Source organism: Sceloporus occidentalis, unplaced genomic scaffold (genome assembly GCF_023333645.1).
Source record: "Sceloporus occidentalis isolate IW3139 unplaced genomic scaffold, rSceOcc1.0.p SCAF_1, whole genome shotgun sequence".
NCBI classification, from domain to species: domain Eukaryota; kingdom Metazoa; phylum Chordata; class Lepidosauria; order Squamata; family Phrynosomatidae; genus Sceloporus; species Sceloporus occidentalis.
In genome coordinates, this window is record NW_028316981.1 from 41941955 (window position 1) to 41964851 (window position 22897).

Consider the following 22897-nt stretch of genomic DNA (forward strand, 5'->3'; position numbering starts at 1 on the left):
CAGAACTGCACTGATAATTTAAAGAAGTGTAGAATTAGAAGGATCATTGTTCCCATCCACACATTAATCTGGAAAATGAAGTCAGTTTACTTTCAGGCAAAAACTTCAAAAACTCAGTAATGAAGTTTGGATACATTTGTGGCAACATCTGTACTTCAGTGCTTAGCTTTCCTTGCACACTGGGGCAGGAGATTGCGTGTTAACCTGTGTATCAGAGAGGGAGGGAGAATGGAAAAGGAAAAATTCCTGGAATATAGACATGGTTATAAACATCTTCATCTCACATTATCTCTACACCAAAAGGCTTTCTTTATACATATAGTATCCCAAATAGCCTGGTATCTTTTTTGCACTTAAGATAAACAGTATTGGTGTTTTGTCATGACCATTTCTTTACAATCCATTTAATTTTCCAAAGGCAATCTCCTTGTGGCCTTGTATGGTGTGCTAGCAATCATGGAAATAACTATCTGGTGTGATGGAGCATAAAATATCACACCTGCAAAGTTTGTTAGCCATGGAAATTTACAGCTGTTTCACTCACAGAGCTGTATATTTCACATTAATGTGTGCCATATTACATTATTAAACTATAAATTTTCATGACTAACAAAACGTTGCAGGTGTGATGTTAAATGCTCAATTGCACCAGTTAATTATTTGCATGATATTTTTAACACCTTAGCAAGTGACAGAAAAAGTGATATGGATCCAGAAAAACTATTTCCATTCTTTAGTGGCAAAAAAAATGGGTCAATTAAAATAAAACATACACACATTGACCTGGAAAAACTTTGGATTTGTGATTGATTTATATTTGTATGAGTTCATAGGTGATGCTTCAATCATGCACAAACCTCTTTCTCTATTCTTGATTACCATATTATTTCTGACCTTTGTTCCTCTGTATGATATATGTTACCTGCAATGTCACATCAGCTGACAGAAAATGATGGTGATATCTCCCTACCTTGCTAATACGAGGACCTTTATCCATGCAATGCCCCTAGGCCAACAATATAAGGCTTACACCACAGCATAAATACATTAACCTGCAGCCCTCAAAACTGAGTTAACTTTCAGAAGGGCTAAAACCTTTGAGTTGTTCCAGTGGTCAGTTCACATAACAAAGACATCAACTGAAAACTTACTGCCAAGTGATGTGACCCAATCTGAATGCTATTTGAACTTTGAAATATGCTTTAAACAGCATCCAGTCTTAAACAATTATATTTGTAAATTCATCCTGTAGTTTGATGCTTCTCCTCTCTACAGACGTCTAGGACAAGGCATAAAACAGGTGAATTTTTTTTTTGCAATGTTCCAGCTGTAATGTAAGTATGACTAACAATGCATCTAAATCTGCAGTCCTCAAATGACATAATAAGCTTCGCTTCGAGAAACTGATTTGAGAGATATGGGATTACTTTCAGGCACAGTCATGTGAAAATAGACCCATTGAAATGGCCATTTTATTTCACAGGATTATTTCACAATGGTGACTCTTTCCACATAACGTAACTATAAGGTAGGGATGAGAAAGTATTACAGCAGCATCTACATATCATTCATATCCAAACAGCAAAAGTATAAATCTTAGCAATACAATCATACGCTAAGTAGTGAATTTTGAAGGATGAAAGCATTTCCCCTGTTTCATTTATTTTTTATTTATTTGCTTCAATGTGCCAAAGTGCTCTTTCTAGATTCAAGTTTAATTAGGACACTTTCTAAAATTAATTCCAGAACAGGAGCATGTAAAATTTGTCTTGGCTTGCAATTCCTTCAGTTCATTTGCATCTTCCTCTGATTTGCTTATATGCATTAAAAGAGGGAGAATAGCAAATGATGTGATTATTTCCATACAGTGTTATACTGATGGATGTAGACACACACGCACAAAAATAATATTAAGGCTACCATATGAATCATATAGAAGATAGTTTTGTGGCACAGAAATTGATACACTCATATATAGCACTATCAGGTAGGTGAATGGATCAGTTGTAACTTGGTTTTGTGTTTTGTTTTGCTGACAACGTTTTTTAAATGCACATATATGCACACAATGAAAATATGAAAGGAGGAAAATGTAAACATGATTGAGCATCTAAATTTAAAACTTTCATAGAGATTCAAACTATTGACATTTTGGGGGCTATGCATGTTTCTAGTACAAAACACCTTCCTATTTTCCCCCAGTTTAAGAATGGTGAGCCTCTACATGAGTGTATTCTGGGGATGTAACAAATTCTTACTAAATTACATGATTCTCTCCTGGCACTGTCATGTTAGCTCTCATAAGATTTCAAACTTCCAGTATGAAAATGAGAAGAGTGGTGTTGGTTTTGTTGAGTTTTCTTCAATTTGTGCAATATGTCATTCTGCAGAACAACCAAAAAGACATCAATAACCCAGCCTACTCAAAAAGATAATAACCCATGATTCTAATTTTTAGAAGTCCATTCAAAAAGGCAACAACTGTCATGGTTAGCTACAAAATTTGCACAATTTGTCAAAATGTGAACACTCAACAGAAAATAGGTTACCATTTCAGAAGCAAAGGAGATGATGTTTCAGTATCTCTTTTTCTCAAGCATGAATGTGACAAAGAAGGATCTGCACTCCTAGAAGGACATGACAGGAGTACCAATACATGCTCAAGGGACTAACAGCCAAATTTAGGAATGTCTGAAACATTCATTCCATTGTATTCACTTGATTCTGAATTTCCTGGACTCAAGAGAGAAGAAGCCACATTTTGCAGATGGAAATTGGTACTTTGATTGCAATGAAAGAAAAAAAAATGCATCTAGAAGAATGTGCACATTTCTAAAGCATGCTGTATTCAATAGGGAGCAAGTGAGATGCTGTAGTGATTCAAATTCAAATCGAGGGTTTGAATCCCTGATAAGCTATGAAAACCCACTGGGTGACCTTGGGCAAGTCACACTTTCTCAAACTCAGAGGAAAGCAATGGTAAACCCTCCCTGAACAAATATTGCCAGGAAACCCCTGTTAGGATCACTACAAGTTGGAAATGATGTGAAGATGCACAAAACAGTCAAAAGGATATGCATTCATTAACACATCCATATTAAAAACATACACAACTATAAGTTTCAACAAATGGTTCCCATTTTTTGAAAAAGAATAATAATCTTCATAGAGATGCTACAGAATGGACTTCAAGAAACAACAAAAAGGGAAGTGGGCAGAAATGCAAACATCCATTCATCCACCAGTAACCAAGACATTTACAGTTCCTTTATGAGAATATGGGGCTCTGCAGACAGATCAGGGTCATGGCAACCACACACAGCAGCCCTGATCTGGCCTTTGCAGAGCGCAGTAGCTGTGACACCATGACTTTACGGTGATCCTTTGGCACTGCATCATGCAGACATAGCACCAGAGGAGTGCCATGATGCTGTGTGCCATGTGATGTGGTGTGCAATGTCACACCAACCTGGAGGTGGAGCGAGGACATGCGTCATGTAGAGGCTATGCCCCAACTCCATCCCTAACACATCCCAAACTGCTGGTCTGCACAGGACCTATGTAGGACTTTGACTACTACTGATCAATTTTAGAAGCTGTATTCAGTACACGCTGTGCCAAAGATGCAGAATGATGCCACCTGTCATGTGGTGGGGCACGCGGTGTGACACCAGCGTGGAGGCAGAGTCAAAACAGCCGGCATGTGGTCACCCTGCCAACACTCTGTCCCAATGCCAGTATTTATCACTGGTCTGTTGTGGGCCTAAGTAAATACATTTAGACTGTGTGTATGATATAATTTAAAGGTATACTTTTAATTTTGTTAACTGTTTATGTCACAGCTATTACCATTACATTGAATGATATATGGGTATTACGATTTATAAATAACATTAGTGCAAATAATATCACTACAGATTTGGTATGGTGTGGTATAGGTGAAGGTCAAGGGAGTGATGATACCATGAATTACTGCAGCTGGTGATGCCAACCCTAGGGATGCCACTGGAGGCAAGACAGAGAAACTAACAGCAGCTTCAAGAGAAGTAATTCCCACCCATTCCATCCATTGACACAGACTATACAATATAGTAGTAATGTAATACTGAGATCTACTTTTCCATGCAATGTTATACTAGCTGAAACTCAGGAGTAGATCCCAGTGCAAAAGATTGCAACAGTAGAAAAAGAGAGAATTAGATCATCAGACAAATTACCAGATAAATTAGAAACAGTTGACACCCCCCCCCCCCCAACAAAGCAAAGTGGCAGAGCTGTAATCTGCAATTTTTAATTTTATTTTTTTAAAAAATCTCACTCCCCTGCAACTGAAGCAGCATATTTGATCTACTGGCTATGAGATGATCAGGAGAACCCTAGGAAAAGATTAAGCAGTCCAGAGGCTAGTGGAAAAGAATTAATCACAGGCTGGTAGGGAAAAAGTAACTTAATACATAAATTCTTCTTTTCTTTCCTTAGCCGGTTCTTATACTTCTCTCTGATTCTTCAATCCAGAGCAGCAACAGTCACCCATGAGAGTTGATTTCTCTCTACGTACTCATCCAGTTTAAAGGGCTGGGGGTTTTACTGGGAACACAGCTCACCTGGCCAATTTCCTGACCAGATTGGAGTGGAGGGAGGGTTTGGTTCCTGGATATTTTGAGAGGTGTCTAGGTATCTGGAAAAACCAGAAGAAAACATTTCTGTAGACCACAAGCTGAACATGAGTCAAAAGTGTGATGCAGCAACTAAAAAGGCCAATGCGATTTTAGGCTGCATCAATAGAAATATAGTGTCTAGATCCAGGGAAGAAATAGTGCCACTCTATTCTGCTTTGGTCAGGCCTCACTGGGAATACTACGTCCAGTTCTGGGCAGCACAATTAAAAAAGGATGCTGACAAATTGGAGCATGTCCAGAAGAGGGCGACTAAAATGGTGAAGGGTCTGGAAACTATGTCCTATGAGGAACGACTTAGGGAGTTGGATATGTTTAGCCTTGAGAAGAGATGGTTAAGGGGCGATATGATAGCCCTCTTTAAGTATTTGAAGGGGTGTCACATTGAAGATGGAGCAAGCTTGTTTTCTGCTGCTCCAGACACTAGAACACAGAACAATGGATAGAATAATAGAATCATAGAATCATAGTTGGAAGAGACCTCATGGGCCATCCAGTCCAACCCCCTGCCATGCAGGAAATCCAATCAAAGCATCCCCAAATGATGGCCATCTAGCCTCTGCTTAAAGACCTCCAAGGAAGGAGACTCCACTACACTCCGAGAGAGTGTGTTCCACTGTCGAACAGCCCTTACTGTCAGGAAGTTCTTCCTCATGTTGAGATGCAAGCTCCAGGAACAGAGGTTCCACCTCAACATTAGGAGGGACTTTCTGACAGTAAGGGCTGTCTGACAGTGGAACACACTCCCTCAGAGTGTGCTGGGGCCTCCTTCCTTTGAGGTCTTTAAGCAGAGGCTGGATGGCCATCTGTCAGGTATACTTTGATTGGGATTTCCTGCATGGCAGGGGGTTGGACTGGATGGCCCTTGTGGTCTCTTCCAACTCTACAATTCTATGATTTTGTTGAAACTAACCAAATCTATTTTTGGTCAGTGCATGGATGGGAGACCGCTTGGGAATACCCATCTATGCCATTGCATTAAATGAACACATATTTCCCAACACGATCCCCCCTTAGCCATTTCACTTTAAAACTTCATTGCTTTCTTAATAAAAATCACCTCACTCTGCTTCTAATTAATTAGACTTATAGTTGCAAGCAAAGTAGTAAATGTCACATGCTATTTGTCTCTGACATGTATGGATTTTCTACCAGATAGAGTATGTTAATGGTGTCTTTTCTTATCTGTCTTCTTCTGCCAGAGGTTATGAAAACAAATCAGCAGAAAAATGCAACAAAATATGTCTTAAATAATCCTTTGCTCAATTCTCAAATTTATTTTTCAAATCAAATTTCACAAAATCTTATCATCTAGAGAAGGAAATTATAATGGTATCTAACCCAGTCACACTGGAAGGTACGTCCTTTTAGCAAAGAGAGTGAGAAGGTCATTCAAAATCTGCCTAACATAAAATGCTTGATGTTTGCATGCTCATTTTAGATTCATGACACATTACTTAGTTCTACATTAGGCTAATATAGAACAATATTAATGAGGAACCCAAGGAGTAATGTTCTTGCAAGAATGCTGACAGAAGTAAGGCTGAGTTTTAAATGAGGATTGCTTGCTTTAGCATTATCTCTATTGCAGTTAAACATGCTCTACATTTTCTGGGCAAATATCACTTGGAATTAATTGAATGGAAAAAAGGATGTTCAGAAATGCATCTTCAGAGTTGGTGAGGTATGACTTTTTAATCAAACTGAGTCACTGTAAACATAAATTAGCTCTTGTTCTTCCTGCTGACTTGAAAACAAAGAAACAATGAACTCATTTAGGTTCTTCATGAGCCTGCAGTTTCAGAAATTTTATATATTATGACATGTCAGGTAGAATTGTCCTGTACTGACCTTTTAATGAAATCCCTATTCCTTTTTGTTATTTGTGATTTCTAATTGTAAGCATTGCCTATTCTGTTCTGAGAAAAGCAGATCTTATACTCACAGTCCAGTTTTTTAAAAATAAAAACAATTTAAGTTTTTATGGAAATAAATGTTTGTGATTCAGAATGTAACTTTCAATGGTGAATTTTTTTTTGCCTCCTGAACATAGCAGATCATAGCAAAATAAGTATAGACCCAAGTTAAAAATGAGATAATGTACTTAAAAAAAAAAAAATCCCCACGGAAAAACTACATGAAGTTGTCCTAGGTGACAACAAGCTAGAAATACTCAAAAAGTTCCCAGTCCTTGAATCAAGCATTGATCAGAATGGAGACTGCAGTCAAAACCAGAAGAATACTGGGACTGGGAAGGGTAGATATCAAGAAAGTGCAGAGATATAACTCTGAATATTATAGTTAGAATTACCCAAATCATTGTATTCCCCATCTTAATGTATGGATGACAGAACTTCACAGTGAAGAAATACTATAGAAAGAAAATCAACTCATTTGAGATGTGGTGCTGGAAAAGAGTGCTAAGCATTCTGTGGATGGCCAAAAAGACAAACAAATGGATCCTTTAATTTCTGTCCAGCATTCAGCTGCATGCATTATCACAACCGCCCACTGCTCTGACCATATCTCTCCTTTGTTGGCATCCCTTCACTGGCTCCCCCTCCCTTTCTGTATTCAGCATAAGCTCCTGCTGTCGACATTTAAAGCCCTCCATGGGCTGGCCCCTCCTTACTTATCAGACCTTCTTTCTCCTCATCTTCCCACCAGGGCCCTCCGTTCTGGTAGTCAAGGTCTGCTGTCCCAGCCCAGGATTTCCTCTGCCCCATCCCAGATTCGCCCCTTTTCACTTGCTGCCCCTCACTCATGGAACCTTCTTCCCCCGCGAGCAAGAGCCATCACTTCTTTAACCAGCTTCAAAATGGAGTTGAAGACCATCCTGTTCAGAGAAGCGTTCCCAGGCATTGCATGATTGTCACCTGCTATTTGATGTTTTGATGTCTTTTGTTGCATGTTTTATTGATTCATTCCTGTATTGCTATGTATTTTCTTAGATTGTATGCCATAGGCAGGTTTACTCTTTTATATTTATTGTTTTTATGTACAGCACGGTGCAAATCTACAGCGCTATATAAATAATAATAATAATAATAATAATAATAATAATCCTAGAACAGATCAAGCCTGAACCTTCTCTAGAAACAAGGATGATTAAATTGAGGTCATTGTATTCTGGCCACATCATTTCACTCATTAGAAAAAGCAACAATGCTAGGAAAGGTAGAAGACAGTCGAAGAAGAGGAATACTCCAGAAGGTTGGATCCAATCATAGAGGTCATGGACCTCAGCCTGCAATACCTGAGCAAAGCAGTGGAGGATAGGGAGGTTTTGGGGGCTTGGAGATGTCTTATTTACAGGATGAGTCAAGGTCAATTTGAGGGCAGTTACAACCACATTGCCTGAAACCCGCAAAAAAAAACTATGGATGCTGGCCATGAAAGCTTTAAACTTCACAACTAACATGTCACATTCCATATACTGAGAAGAAATAGGCTTGGAACTAGCATGATACATGGTTACCATAATACTGTTTAGGCCCACTAACTATGTAGAATTCATTGAAATGGAGGCCACTATTATCCCCCCCCCCACGTATTCATGGAATCATAGAGTTGGAAGATGGTCATCCAGTCCAGCTCTCTGCCATGCAGGAATATGCAATCAAAGCACTTCTGGCAGATGGACATCCAGCCTCTGTATAAAAATCTCCAAAGAAGGAGATTCCACCACACTTAGAAGCAATGCTTTCTGCTGTTGACCAGCTCTCACCACCAGGAAGTTCTTCTTAATTTTTTACATGGAATCTTTTTTTCTGTATATTCAATCCATTACTAGTCTCTGGAACAGCAAAAATCAATTATCTGCTCTAGAATCTTTCCTGCTATTGATACCAGGCTGACAGTGTGGTAATTGTCTGGATCCTCCTTTTCCCTTTTTGAAGATGGGGACAATATTTGCCCTCATCCAGTCTACTGGAAAGTCTCATGTTCTCCACGAATTCTCAGTCATTATTGCCAGTGGTTCTGAGATTATTTCTGCCAGTAAATGCTCTGATAAAGTTCATCTGACCCTGGAGACTTGAATTCATTTAGAGTAGCCTGGTATTCCTGTACTAGTTCTTTACCTATTCTGTGCTTCATTTTCCTTACTGTATCATCTGCTACATGAAATATTTAATTTCATGCTATCACTAGCTCTAAAATGGTCATCATTTTATTTCTATCATATGCCTTGGGGCCTACTCTCAACCTAAACTACCAATTGCAAATTAGAGCTAAGGCTCGGAGGCAAAATAATTGGAGAAAGAGGCAAAAGACTGTGGTGACTGCTATAGTCACTTGGCATGTCTGCACTAGTATGGATTTCCAAGTCCCAGCCCAGCCCAGCCAAGATACTATATTGGGAAGCAAAATTTTGGTTTTATTTTATCTATCAAATGCCTCATGCTAAAAAGAACCATTCCAGGCTGAAGACTACAAGTCACTCTCAAGTCACTTTCTGCCTATTCCTTGCCTAACCGCATAGTAATTTTTGGGGGGAGGGATCTCCTGGGAAGCATAAAGGTCAGGGTTAGGTTAGCTGTCTAGATTTGGGAGATAAGAAGTGCTCCCAATACAGTATGTACACATTTCAATTCATTAATGTGATTTTGGTGAGAGCAAGGATCATATGATAGATTAGTGAGTCTCAGGATGCATAAAAGATTCTTTCTTACAACCTGAGACCCGCTCTCTCTTTTACATCAGTTTTGTTGGATGTTTCTAGTTTCTTCTCCTTATGGTGCATTTATATAATGAAGGAAAGAGTTCACCAGTAAAGTCATTTGTATGTTTTTTTCACCAAAGCATGAGGAATTGATTTCAAGGAGACATATTCCCTAATAAGCATTCATGGAATTATACTCCAAAATATCATTTTATCCTAAGTAAGTTCACATGCGGAAAAATAGTTTCTCTTAATTGCAGCATAAAAACCTATACCAGATTGAACACACATGCTATAGCAGGTGGTGTGTGACTGTATGCTTCAAAGTTTCAATGTGTTTATGCCATAACTCAGTGGTAAGCTGACTTTGAGCCATATAATCTTTTGTTAAGAACATTTCCTGGAGTTCTGTACTATATGTTTTAAATTTAAACGTCAAGAGTGCATATGGGCACATTAACACTTATTCAAAGTCATGACAAATCTGTTTCAAGTCTTCCTGAGAATGTCCTTTTGCTCGAGAACATAAGACGTACTTCACTGGCCTGAATCCAGGTCCATCTAGTTTACATGAATACCAACCATAGGTAATATACCAGTAACTAACAAGTGGTCCAAAATGTATCTCAGTTTCTGCAAAGCACTTTCATCTTTTACATCTTCTCTTTCTACCTCAGTTTTTCTGAAATCCAATATTCTCTATTTTTTATGAGTCTACTTTGAGTCTACAAGCTTTGATTGTTAGAAATAAGGCTTTCAGAAATTTAGATTAAAAACTCAGTTGCCTTCATTCCTCTATGTAAGGCCTCTACATAAAGCATTAGGATAGTAAAGAATACAGTCAGCCCTCCTTATGCACAGATTTTATCCATGGATTCCACCATCCATGGCTTGAAAATGCCCTCCCTCCCAAAACATAAATTTCAAAATCAAACTCCTATTCTCTGCATCAGCAGAAAACAATCTTGCTCCATCCTCAATATGACACCCTTTTGAATACTTAAAAAGGGCTTTCATATCACCCCATTCTGAAGACACCACTATCAAATAGCTAGTCAACTGCCATGTGATGTTTCACATTTCAAGATTTTATTTGTAATTCTTTTGGTGAAAATATAATTTTCACCAAAAAAACAACAACATTTATTTGTACAAGGAAAATGTGGTTAAAAAAAAGCTGAAAATGTTAAAAAGCACTGAAACTGTGTGCAAAAACTCTTGTAATTTCATCAAGTACAATTTTTTTTAAAAAAATGCTTCATTCTTGTATGAAATAAATAAATGAAGAATTACATCCTAATTATGAACACATCAGAAAGGTAGAATTAGATGACAGAACTTTGTAAATGTGGGAATTAGATATGAGAGTACTCTATATTAGAATGGACTTTTCCATTTCAAATGCATGGTGGATTTCCCATATAAAATGTGCCCAGTTTTTTTTCTGATAGGAAATCATAACAGGGCAGTGTGGGTGTTTTGGAGACTTTGGGTACAGGATTCAAGGAATCTTTATATTAGGTTCTGTGTTTGAGAGCTTTCAAAATGGCATCATGAAGACATATGGATAAGACCCACATTTTTCTCATTTCAGACAACAAAGCTTCAGTTGATCATGGTAGACATCAAGGTCTCTCTCTATGCCTCTGGTGAGCATGACATTGACTGGGACTTCCTATTTTAAATTCATTCATTCATTCTTTGAATATCCTGATGTAACAGCACTTTGGGACCTACAAATCTTCTACACTGCAGCAATAAAGCAGTTGGACACCACTTTAACTAACATGGCTCCTTCCTGTGAAATTATGTGATTTGTAGTTTGGTGAGGTTTTCAGTCTGATCGGTCAGCGAGATTAGGTGCCTCACCAAACTATAAATTCTAGGATTCTTTAGGACAGGTTCATGGCTGTTAAAGTGGTATCAAACTGCTTTATTTCTGCAGTGTTGATACATCCATAGTCGGAAATTTACATGGCAACTTCAAGGTATCCAGTGTTCTCAAGAAAGGTGCTCCTCTTTCAATGTACCAAATACCATTCAGGGCTCATGAAGAAGGCAACTGACAAGAAAGGGGCCACCACAGGACATTCTAATGAAGGCTGCCTCAGCCCTATGTCTTTAGCATAAGAAACAGAATTAATTCAGTAAGAATTATAGAAGAGGGACACAGTAGAGTTGATTAGGAAGACAGATGTTACCTGTGAGAGCAGGGTACCTATGATGCATCAGAGCAATTATAAATGAAAATAGCCAAGCACTTTGTGATTTCACAGTTGTCGCATCCATATAGTTTAGAGAGAGATTTTAAGTCTGAACTTGTAACAGTGCAGTATTCCTTCGAGATAAAACACTAGACCTGAAGAACAGTCTGACTGTTACACTGATACAAGACCTGGAGGGCTTATTCGTATCATGAAGAAAGGGGTCACATCCTCAACTAAGGAAAACAAACACAGTTCCATTAACTTGCACACTGAAGTTAAACTTCAGCTGTTCAGGAGGCAGAACCAGCATCAGCAACAAAACACACTTGCCAACGGCTGGAGTAAATGTGTCTCTCACTTGGCTTGTTACTCTAAGCTTAATTTCCACATGGTCACCTTGTGCCCTTCTCACCCATTTGTTGAAGTTTCCTGTGGAATGAAAAGACCATTAAAAAAGAGGCTGAAGTTTATATTGAATTTTTCTCCAGCCCACTCTGAATGTATTATTGCAATATTGAGCTCTTGCTGTAGAAATAGGACCTTGGAGAGTAAAATTATAAATGAACCCAGATTGCCACCAGAGGTCTTCATTGCCCCATATAGGTAATGTTACAGTTGCCTTCCCTCAATAGTAGTGTATGTGAATTCAAGAGATGGCAGTTTCTGCTAATGAAACTGAATATCTTGGCCTTAAGCCTCCCTGCTGCTACATTTAAAAAAAGGAAAAAGATAGAAGGCAGAGAGAAAGTTTGAAATAATTTGCAATGTGCCAGCAGTGGTATTTTTAACTGAAAGTACAAAATGCATAGTGTTAAAAAATAAAATCCACTGAGAATATCTATTCTACCCTTTGTATTATAGGGACTTCAGCAACAAGCAACTAAATTTAGCACATGCTAAAATCTGCAAAGAAATTGGAAGGACTCTGCAGATCATACAGTTCCATCTCCTGCCCAAACCCTGTTTCAACTGTTTTGTTTTATCTTTGCCACTGCTTTTAAGCTACCTTTATGGGATTTGTTGTGTTCACCCATCCATTATGCCATGTGTTGCCAGATGCCTTTATTCTTGTTGTAGGTGATGATCAGAGCAGGGCTACTGATGACATTTAAATACTTAAAATGAGAACTGAATAAAACGTTTCAGCTCCACTTTTACTAAACCTTTAGAACAGGTGGTACAAGTGAAAATCTCACCTCAGAAATTGGGATATGTTATTCTAAATGGGACTAAGCAACAGCATGGAGCTGTTTCAAAATACTTGAGCTGAAGCAAAACAAATTCAAACAAGTTGCCTCAGATAAACAACAAGATGGAACCTTCCCATTTTGTCATCAGAAGCTGATTATATTGACAGTTGGATTTTACTTTGTCCCTTGGGATCAGGGACTTTCAGTTCACATGAGGGCAGGAGGCCTCATGGTCATCTACTTTGAAATCTTGCTGGTGCTTATTATCACTTAGCTGAGATAGCTATCTGAGATGGCTGCCTCACTCTACCTAATGATAGTTTCAGCCTTGGCAAGGAGGCAGAATATCAGCTAACTTTATTTAAGTTCAGGAGGTGGCGCCTGAAAATGTCTCTCTTTGTGATTCCTGAAACTCCTATGGGAACAAAGGCACATTGTGATAAAATGTTGCCACAGATGTTCAAAGAAAAACAACGGGCTGAGAGAGTCATGGTTCTGATGAGTTGTTTCAAGGTTGTTTTTTTTTTTTTTTTTTTTTTTTGCCTTTTTAAAAATGTGGAAAAAATGGGGAAAGTTATTGGCCACATCATAAGGAGCTCTTGAACCATATGATAAGGTGAGTCAGTTCTCCAAAAGCAAATAATTGGGTATGGGAGACTGATGTCCTCAAAGCACCCCAAAGATGCTCCCCTACTTTCAGATAAAAGAAATAGCAACATTGCAGCATTACAACATAGTATTATGTTGAGGCATTTAGGGGACATTGTTGAGAGTTTGTTTTCCACTTGCAAAGATATACTGAAGAAGATAAAGGAACTACTATTTCTCAGGACATAACACAAACCAGTCTTACTTCATGAAGTTACTTCCTTCAACCCATGAACTGAAAAACAGAGAAATAGTTTTTTTTATGACATTTTCAAGGAAGGAGAGAATAGCTGTGTGTATGCTACATCCCACACTTTTGTCAAGCAACTTTTATTGAAACAATAACCACAATCACAGCAGACACTGTGCCAAGGACCAGTAAAAAAAATGCACTGGAATGATAGATATTGTTCAGCACAGCGCTTTTCAAATATTCTTGCAAAGGACAATAAATGTACATGGTTGAAGTAGCAACTTCACACAAGTGTTTTCTGCCCTCATCCTATATGCATTTATTTCATAGAATAAAACATGTGTGTAGAGGCTCTTAACACCACAGTGCTGCTTCCTTCTGCCAACAAAAGTAGATATACAAGAAAAACTGTCTTAGAGCCATTTTAGCCCATTATTTAGTGTGGTCTTTGTTTCCTTAAAGAGCAAGCTGTTTGATGTGATGAATGCAAATCTGCATACATATAGTCTGTTTCCTCACATAGGACAAGATCCTGTATAGCAGAGTACAGTGTAAAATTTCTGTAGGCAGAAGTCTGCTACACCTCTCCTCTCACCCCACGTCTACCCCAAGACTATACGTTTAGCTGCTGCAGCCCCACCATAACCATTCAGTTGTTGATGGAAAGTGTATGTGTGTGGGAGCTATTGGAGGAGCATCTAACTATTTTCCCACAACTAGAAACAGACCAATGACATTGTCTGCCATGATACATCAGGGTCCTCTGAAGATCTGAGCTGATGATATCATGGGTCTGACTATGACTTCTCCAACCACTCCCTACTGGCACCTAAATAGCCTTGGAGGGTTGATATCACAGCAAAATGGTGAATCCTGGGAGAATTGGGTCATAACTAATGGAAGAAAAGACTCCCAACCTCTGCAATGTACCAAAAAAGAGAGAGGACACATGCAGGCATATGTCAGAGTCAAGAGCTATATGTCATTAATAGGATGCTGTTCATTGACTGTTGCTTTTAAGTTGAAGTGTGTATCCGGAAGTATAGATGAGAAGAAATGTGACATATTTCTGTGGTCAACACACACACACACACACACACACACCTACACACACAAAAAGAAACCCCAAACCCTACAGCTCTATGCTGTTCCTTAGTTCCATTTAGCATAGACCCATGGCATCAATTATTGAATAATGAGTCAACATATAGGAGCCAGTGTGGTGTAGTGGGTTTGAGTGTTGGACTACAACTCTGGAGACCAGGGTTTGATTTCCAGCTCAGACATGGAAACTCATTGGATTACGAAGGCTTTCATGGCCGGCATCCGTAGTTTTTTGTGGGTTTTTCAGGCTATGTGGCCCGAAAACTCTTCTAGAACATAGCCACATAGCCTGAAAAACCCATACAAAATCATTGGATTACCTTGGGGAATCCTTATGCTCTCACCTCAGGGGAAGGCAATTGCAAACTTCCTCTGAACAAATCTTGCTTAGAAAACCTCATGATAGGTTCACATTAGAATCGCCATAGGTTGGAAACAACATGAAGGCACACAACAACAAAAAATATAGGTGAATGTAGTCAATTCAATGGGTTTACTCTGATCATGATTAACAACAGTGTTTAGAACTATGTTTGTTACACTCCAAACAGTTTAGTATGGTAGACCTAGGAATAGTGTGGTGCAGTGCTAAAATTCTCAAATGGGACTTAGAAAATTCAAGTTCTAGGGCTAGACTACATGTTTAAAATAGTCCTCATACCAGTTAAATAGAATGTGACCCAGCCACACAGGATTTGCAAGAGTTCTGACTTTTTGCACCCATCTATCCATCCATCCATCCATCCATCCATCCATCCATCCATCCACCCCACCCCACCACCCCCAAAAAAAACCTCAGTGGAAAAAGTATCTGCTGATTTTACTGGAGTATCCACTGAAATATGCAGAAATATGCATTGTCACATGTGTGACCATCCATCTGCTTTGAGTGCATTGGATGGCTGCACATTTTTGGCAGAGAAAGGGTAAAACACTGTGAATAGATGTGAATTTAGGCAGGAAAGTGAAGATAATTATCCATCAATGTGAATGTGAAAAATAGGCACCAATTTGCATAATACACTTACATGCAGACTAGCCCTCCCCACCACATCATGTCAGTGTGCTGATGACACCCAGATATATTGTATCTCTGGAAACGGTGATACATGCACTGATAACTTCACAACTTGACTTCTGTAATGCGCTCTACATGGGGCTACCCTTATAACTAGTCCAAAAACTTCAAATGGTTCAAAATATGGCAGCCAGGTTGGTCACCGGGGCAGCTAGAAGTGCCCATATAACACCTATATTGAAATCTCTTCACTGGCTGCCTATTAGTTTCCGGACACAGTACAAGGTGTTGGTAATGACCTATAGAGCCATTCATGGCTTGAATCCATCGCCTACTTCTGTACAATCCACCCCATGCACTTAGGTCCTCTGGGAAGAACTTACTGCAGCCAATAAAGACCAGACTGGCTGCAGTTACCCAGATGGCCTTTTCATCTGCCACTCCCAAACTATGGAATGGCTTGTCGGAAGAAATCTGAAACATCCCCAATCTTGACAGTTATAAAAAGCTGCCAAGACGGCTCTTTTCCAACAATCCTTCCCTGATTTGGCCCCCATATAGACTACCCAGGATTCCCATAATCTTGCTGTTGTTTCTATCATTTTATCATTTTTATTATTGAATGTTATTTTATTACTGTTATCGTTATTTGGGAATTTTAAGTGTTGTGTGGGAGGGAGGGGTAATGAATTTTATTCTATATTGCACTTTTATCTATGCTGTAAGCCACCTCAATCCAACCAGAGAGGTGGGATATAAATAATTTATTATTATTATTATTACTCTCTGGGTAATTTTCCTGCTGAAAATTTGCTATTTACATGTTACTTCCCAAAGTGATTTTGATTGGTTTGTAAAGAAGCGAATGGGAATTGTTTTGATCCACTGAAAAAGGATCCATATGCAAATATAAGGTAAAAATCATATTTTCTACCAGCACTGGAAAAAAAGTAGGGTAGGGGTGAGCGGATAAAGAGAAAAGTAAAAATGCAATCCCTTTAAAGTGCCTTTGTTCCAGATGAGTGACTCTTTTAAAGGTTGCTATTATCATTTAAATTGTTGTATCTAAGGTTTTAGAGTTAATACCCTACCAAGGTGAAACACAGAACACAGTTCACACCTTCCTTGTATCTATTGCTCAACAGGAGACTTTCCTCTGCTATGCTCAACTAGCAAGGTCAACAGATAGTTTCTGCTAAAATATTTTTCATGAATGCATAGTATTGTTGTTGTCTTCTTTTTTCATTTATGGAGCTTATGTTTGGCCTTGAAAGTTAACTTTGGCTGAAATGTTCTGCACAGCTACTTTCAAATTTTGTTGCAGAATTGTTACTGTGTGTCCTCAGACATGTACAAAAACCCAATCTATATCCACCTGACAAGTTCAGGAATACAAGAACCCTTGGCAGATGCCTGGTGGACATGCAAAATTACATGCTAAATGAAACAATACAGGGAAAAATAGCCCATGAATATTGTGAGAGCTTAAACATAAATGACACATACTTTATATTATCAAATAGGAACAGAAAAGAAGAAATGGTTAGCTCAACTACCTTCAAATGTGTACTATCTAATTTATTCCCTAATAATTTCTAATAGTAGGGAAGCAGAAAATTATAGCTTTCCAGGTAATGAATGGGGGGCATATTTGTAGGGCAATATTTGGAAACACAGATGGAACATTGGCACAGGGTTGACTATACCAAGGCTGTCATGGCTGAATGCTATGGAATTCTTGGTATTGTAATTTGTTGTGATACCAAACCTCTCTGACAGAGAAGCCTAAATGTCTCACAAATTACAGGTCCCAGAATTCCATAGCATTGAGCCATGACAGTTAAAGTGATGTCAAACTGGACTGTTTCTGCACTGCAGATGCAGCACAAAAGCAGAATGAACAGTTTAAGAATAATGTCAGAAAAAGACAAAGAACAGCCACTGGAACAGCCATATTTATATGATCCAGAAAAGATGGAAAGTAAAAGTTTCCCCTTCTTGGTTGTTCTCAATCTATGAGATTTTATGGAGGCATATGGCAACCTTAATTACAAGAAGCTTCTGATCATGAATATCCAATGAGATAATCACCCCAGTCTTACTGACAATAAGAGCCATTATATTGTCAATAGACATTCAAAGAAAGGCTGAGATGATGAAGGGAACTTTTGTGATACTGTCTGGCTAAGCCATATTGAGGAATCACAGAGCCTTTAGGAATCTCATAGTGTTGAATATAGTTGTGACAACAGAATCTTCATGTGTTGTCTCTGCATGCTTTTTTGGGGACAATTTTGTATGAGGATGTGAAATTCCTGGCCAAGCAGGCTGCAATGTTTCAGTAACATAGGTGTGAGGTGTGTGTGTGTGTGTGTGTGTGTTGTGTGTCTTCAGGTCATTTCCAACTTATGGTGACCCTAAGGTGAACCTATTATGGGATTTTCTTGGTAGATTTTTTTTCCAAAGGAGGTTTGCCATTGCCAGGTGTAAGGTATAGAGAGTTTAGTTGCTCAAAGATTTTTCAATAGTGAAACAGTCTGATGTTTTAAGAACCAGATTCTCATTCTTCCATCTCACATCTTGAGGTGAGACTTGTACTTTCTTTCTATGCTGTGTGTGGGTTCTTTTTACACCACGCACGGGGTGCCATTGGCGAGATCGTGCACAATGATGATGTCCATGCAGTATGGTGCTGTTTGGGCATTGTGCCATGAGGATGTCATTGTTGCACACCCCATATAGAGGGGCACGTGCAATCATGGCACCTGCATGTCAATAGTAGGGCTGGGTACATATGGAAGCCCAGCCTTACAGAACCCTTATTTTGGCACCAGGCCAGCGCAAAGCACCGGTCTGTATAAGGCCTATGTTTCCCACTTAGGCTTTAAACTGAAAAAAATTGAGGATACCTTGATTACCTGCTTGACCAGGATGGCAATTTGTAGATTAGGGAAGCATTTTTATTTCTTCTGATTTTTGCAAGCTTTACAGGCATGTACAGGAGACCACTCCGTTTAACACAAGTCCTACACTTGATCTTAGCCAAAAGGCTGAGAACACACAGGTCAATGAATTTCAATTGCAACAGAGTGAAGGTAGTCCAGCAAATTGTCTTATCCACTAGACTCTTGCCCATGGAAGGTTTCAGATGGTAAAGGACATTTAGATATAGTGACAGAGTTTATAAGTACATGAATATAAAAAACCAACATGGTCAAACTGCATGTTACATTAAAGTTATGTCCAGAAAATATGACTTTGTCTTTTAAAAAAAAAAAAAATAAGCTGAAGGATCCTTATCCAAATTCAACATTTTGTCCTCTGCTTTGCACTTAGCTCCTGCACATTTTCTACTTATACTACCAAAAAGAGATCCGTATGTTTATTTGCCTTTCCAATCCCTCTGTTTTATTTTATTTCCACGAGCAACTGAACATAGTCAGTCCTCTTGCCTCTTAATTTTCCCCATAGATTTTTGTTTTCTGCAAAGTTCACAGAGCCATCTGTGTCACCATTTTGTCCACATTAGCTATGGCATTTGGAAAATTGAATCAGGTTTAGAATATAGGATAATAGTCTAGGGCAGGCTTTTTCCACTGCTATCTCATCAAGATGGAGGAGGGCTGTACCAATTTTTCCTCTACATTATTCCACTTCTGCCTATACCCCATGACATGAGTAGCAACTCATGCTGTTGAATTTAGTTGAAACAATAGAATTCTGAGCCACAACTGAGCATAGCATAGCTCTGAGGACAGAGGTATAACTATAGGGGAGGGGATGAGACTATTACTGCTCCAAATAAGACTTCTCTTATTTGATGAAATTTTCCTACAGATCTCAAAATTCTACAGATCTCAAAACCAATGTTGTTGGTTTGGTGTTTTTTTTTTTTTACAAGAGAGTGAGACATTGAATGTTGTCCACACTGGGAACTCTTATATGTTCTGTGTTCATAATCCTTTTGGTAACTTTTCCCTTGATGCCTAAACAGTATTTCTAAATTTCTAAACTGAAGTTTGAAGTAACTGCAATACTGGAGAATGAAAAAAACAAAAACAAACACCAAACCAACAACATTTGAATGGCAGAATTCTTATTGAGGGGGCAATGCTGTTGGAGGAAAGAAGTTAAGCGGAAGAAGAAAAAACAAGATAGCTATAGAAGCAACACAAGATCCCATCTGATCATTTCTAATTAATCAGATCTCAAGCCATTAAGCAGTTATACAGATATTTTTAATCAATTGTTTGTAATTATGAAGAAAATATTGGCTTAAGGAATCTGGCATTTTAAAAGAATAATATCACGCTATCTAGAACTGACAAAGCATGTCCAATGTTGGAAGTTGGATTACGCATACAGAGAATGTTAAAACTGACAGTTAAAATCAGTATGGGCAGAAAGGAAATACTAGACCACTATCAGCATCAAACAAAATGAGAGATCCAGGCCCTTTTCTCATTATAATGTAGAACATCAGACAATTTTCTCTCAATTTATATTTCACACAGATCAAGGTTCACTAATGTATCTGCTTGACAGGAGCTAGCAAATTGCTAAACTATGCTGACCTTACTGCCACAAACCGTCGTATGTGAAAAGAGAGCTTTAAAAAAAATACACGCAAGAGGATGAATTTTCCTTTCAAGAGATTACCTTCATTTATATGTTCACTAAATTATGTAATTAGGTTCAGGCAGTATTCTCAAATGTTTAATTTAGCAGTTGTCCTACAGCCTATTAATTATGTCATCTGGTAAATTCCTGTCCTTTCAAGTGCCTTCATGAAAGCAATGGTGAAATCAGAAAGATGTCTGTTTCATTTTATAGAAATAAAAACCTTTGATTTTGTGACAAGACCTGATCTGCCTTTGTTCTGGTCTTCCACACCAGTCTCATAATATCATTGTAACTGGCTGGAATACAAACCTGTTTGTAGTTACTTGAAAAAAGCCCACAATATCCAATGCAACTTACTTCTAGGAAAGTATGTACAGGGTTGCAGACAGCCTTATTCATCATTGCTGACTGATTTGAGATTTTAGGATTCATCTCATTTTTTTTTAGAAGGGAGCTAAACAAAACATATGGATAAATGAAATTAAGATAGAAGATGGTAAACTAAGAAAAGCTTATTAACTACAAAATAAAATAAACATTCAGAATAATTGTAGCACATTCCTGGAATACAACATTGCAATATTCATATTACATCTTGCGATTTTAGGTTGTGGTGGATAGCTCAATGAAACAATTAACCCAATGTGTACTGCTGCGAAAGGATAAATTCTTTGTAGAGGAAAGGGATCAAAAATAAAACTGTCAATATCAAAAATCCTTTATGAAAAAGATCTATGGAGTGACCATACCTGAATACTGTGCAATGTACTATTGAAAATTTATTTTAAAAAATCTTCACACAACCCATATTTATATTATAAATTTTGCAAACACAGATGGAGCAATGGTCACCAACAATGAAAATTTTAAAAGAGGATTGCAGCTTTTCACTGTATTGGTCATCTGGTTGCATAGGCATTTTGATGGTTCTACCATTCTCCTTCAACTTTGAATCTTGCAAGTATATTTTACTTTTATTATGTGTTTTCTTGATTATGTGTAAATCTGGGGCTATATTGACCCTTTGCCACAAATGCATTTCTTTATCCTTGTTTCCTCTTGTTAATACTTGCATTAAGAGAAATGAACATTTTAATGAGTTATATCCAGATTTTGGCAACAGGGCTTGAAGAAGCTGGTTTCCTTTCCTTTCCTTTCCTTTCCTTTCCTTTCCTTTCCTTTCCTTTCCTTTCCTTTTTTTTTTTTTTTTTTTTTGGTAAGCTTCCATTCATTTCACCACAACCTATCCAGTTCAGCTGGCCCCCATGAACTGTATACAAGTGTGTGCAGCATATAGCATGCAAAAGCTAGAGCGGATGCTATGGAGGAGATGGCAAGTAATAATTTTTTTTCATCTTCTGTTCCTCACGATTTAGTCTGAATCCAAATCATGGACCATAAATGTTGAAAAGTGGGTGATGGGAATCAAACTTAGAAGAGAGAATCAAGCTTCCAGAAGTGTCCACCAAGACAGCAATGAAAGGGGGTACTATCAATGGTAATATTAATTATTATTATTATTATTATTATTATTATAAAATGTATTTGTACCCTGCTTCTCTATGCATCACAACCGGGACGTCTCACATGTTAAAAATGCAACCTCAACAACCCACCCCCCTAAAATACAATTAAACAATTCATAGATTAAAATATACCTTAAAATAACAGACAAATCACACTATGGCTATGGCAGAAGTCAAGTACTTGACTGCTTGCAGGAAATGCTTCAGGCTGCTTGCAGACCAAAATGATTGATTGTCAAAACAGGTATGTGTAAGATACAAAGAACCAAACAAGATTGCTTCCTTTTCACTCTCAAATGTCGCTCACTGTTCTTCACCAAAAGTCTTCACAATTTTACTATCCTAATCATTTTATTTTCAAGACATCTCAGACATTTCAACAAAGGGGGAGGGGGAGGATAAGTTTTTTTAAATATCTAGTGATTACCATCCAAGTTGGAAGGACATTAGAAATCTCACAGCACATCAAAAAGGGAAAAGTGAAGCCTTTTCATCCCCGCTGCTACTTCTTTGCTCCCAAACCACCTTCACATAACAATTAGGCTTTAAAAATATGTGCCATTAGCAGCCTACTGCTACCAACTCACCAAAGATGCAATTCCTTCAACAGATTGAGGAAATTCTGTAGATTGCTGCTGCTGCTACTACTACTACTACTACTACTATTTCTTACCCAGCTCTCCCCATGGACCAAGGGGAGAGGGGGACAACAACAAATCAACAGTAAACATCAATAAGACATGCATCAGTTTAAAAGAACAAATTATGACATACACATTTTAAAACAATCCACGTTTAAAACTCATAACCTAAATTCACAATTTAAAAATCATCTGGATATGGCTGCCACAAGAGACTGGTCTTCACTGCTGTTTTAAATCTGGACAGGGTATTCTGCTGTCAAATCTCTTCTGGCATCTCATTTCACTGTATAGGGATGGCTGGAGAGAGAAAAAAATCCTCTGATTGACAGTTACCAATCTAGTCCCAGCTGACTGGGGTAAATGTCCACCAGAGAAGCCACATGTGCAGGCCATGGGCTAGAGTGT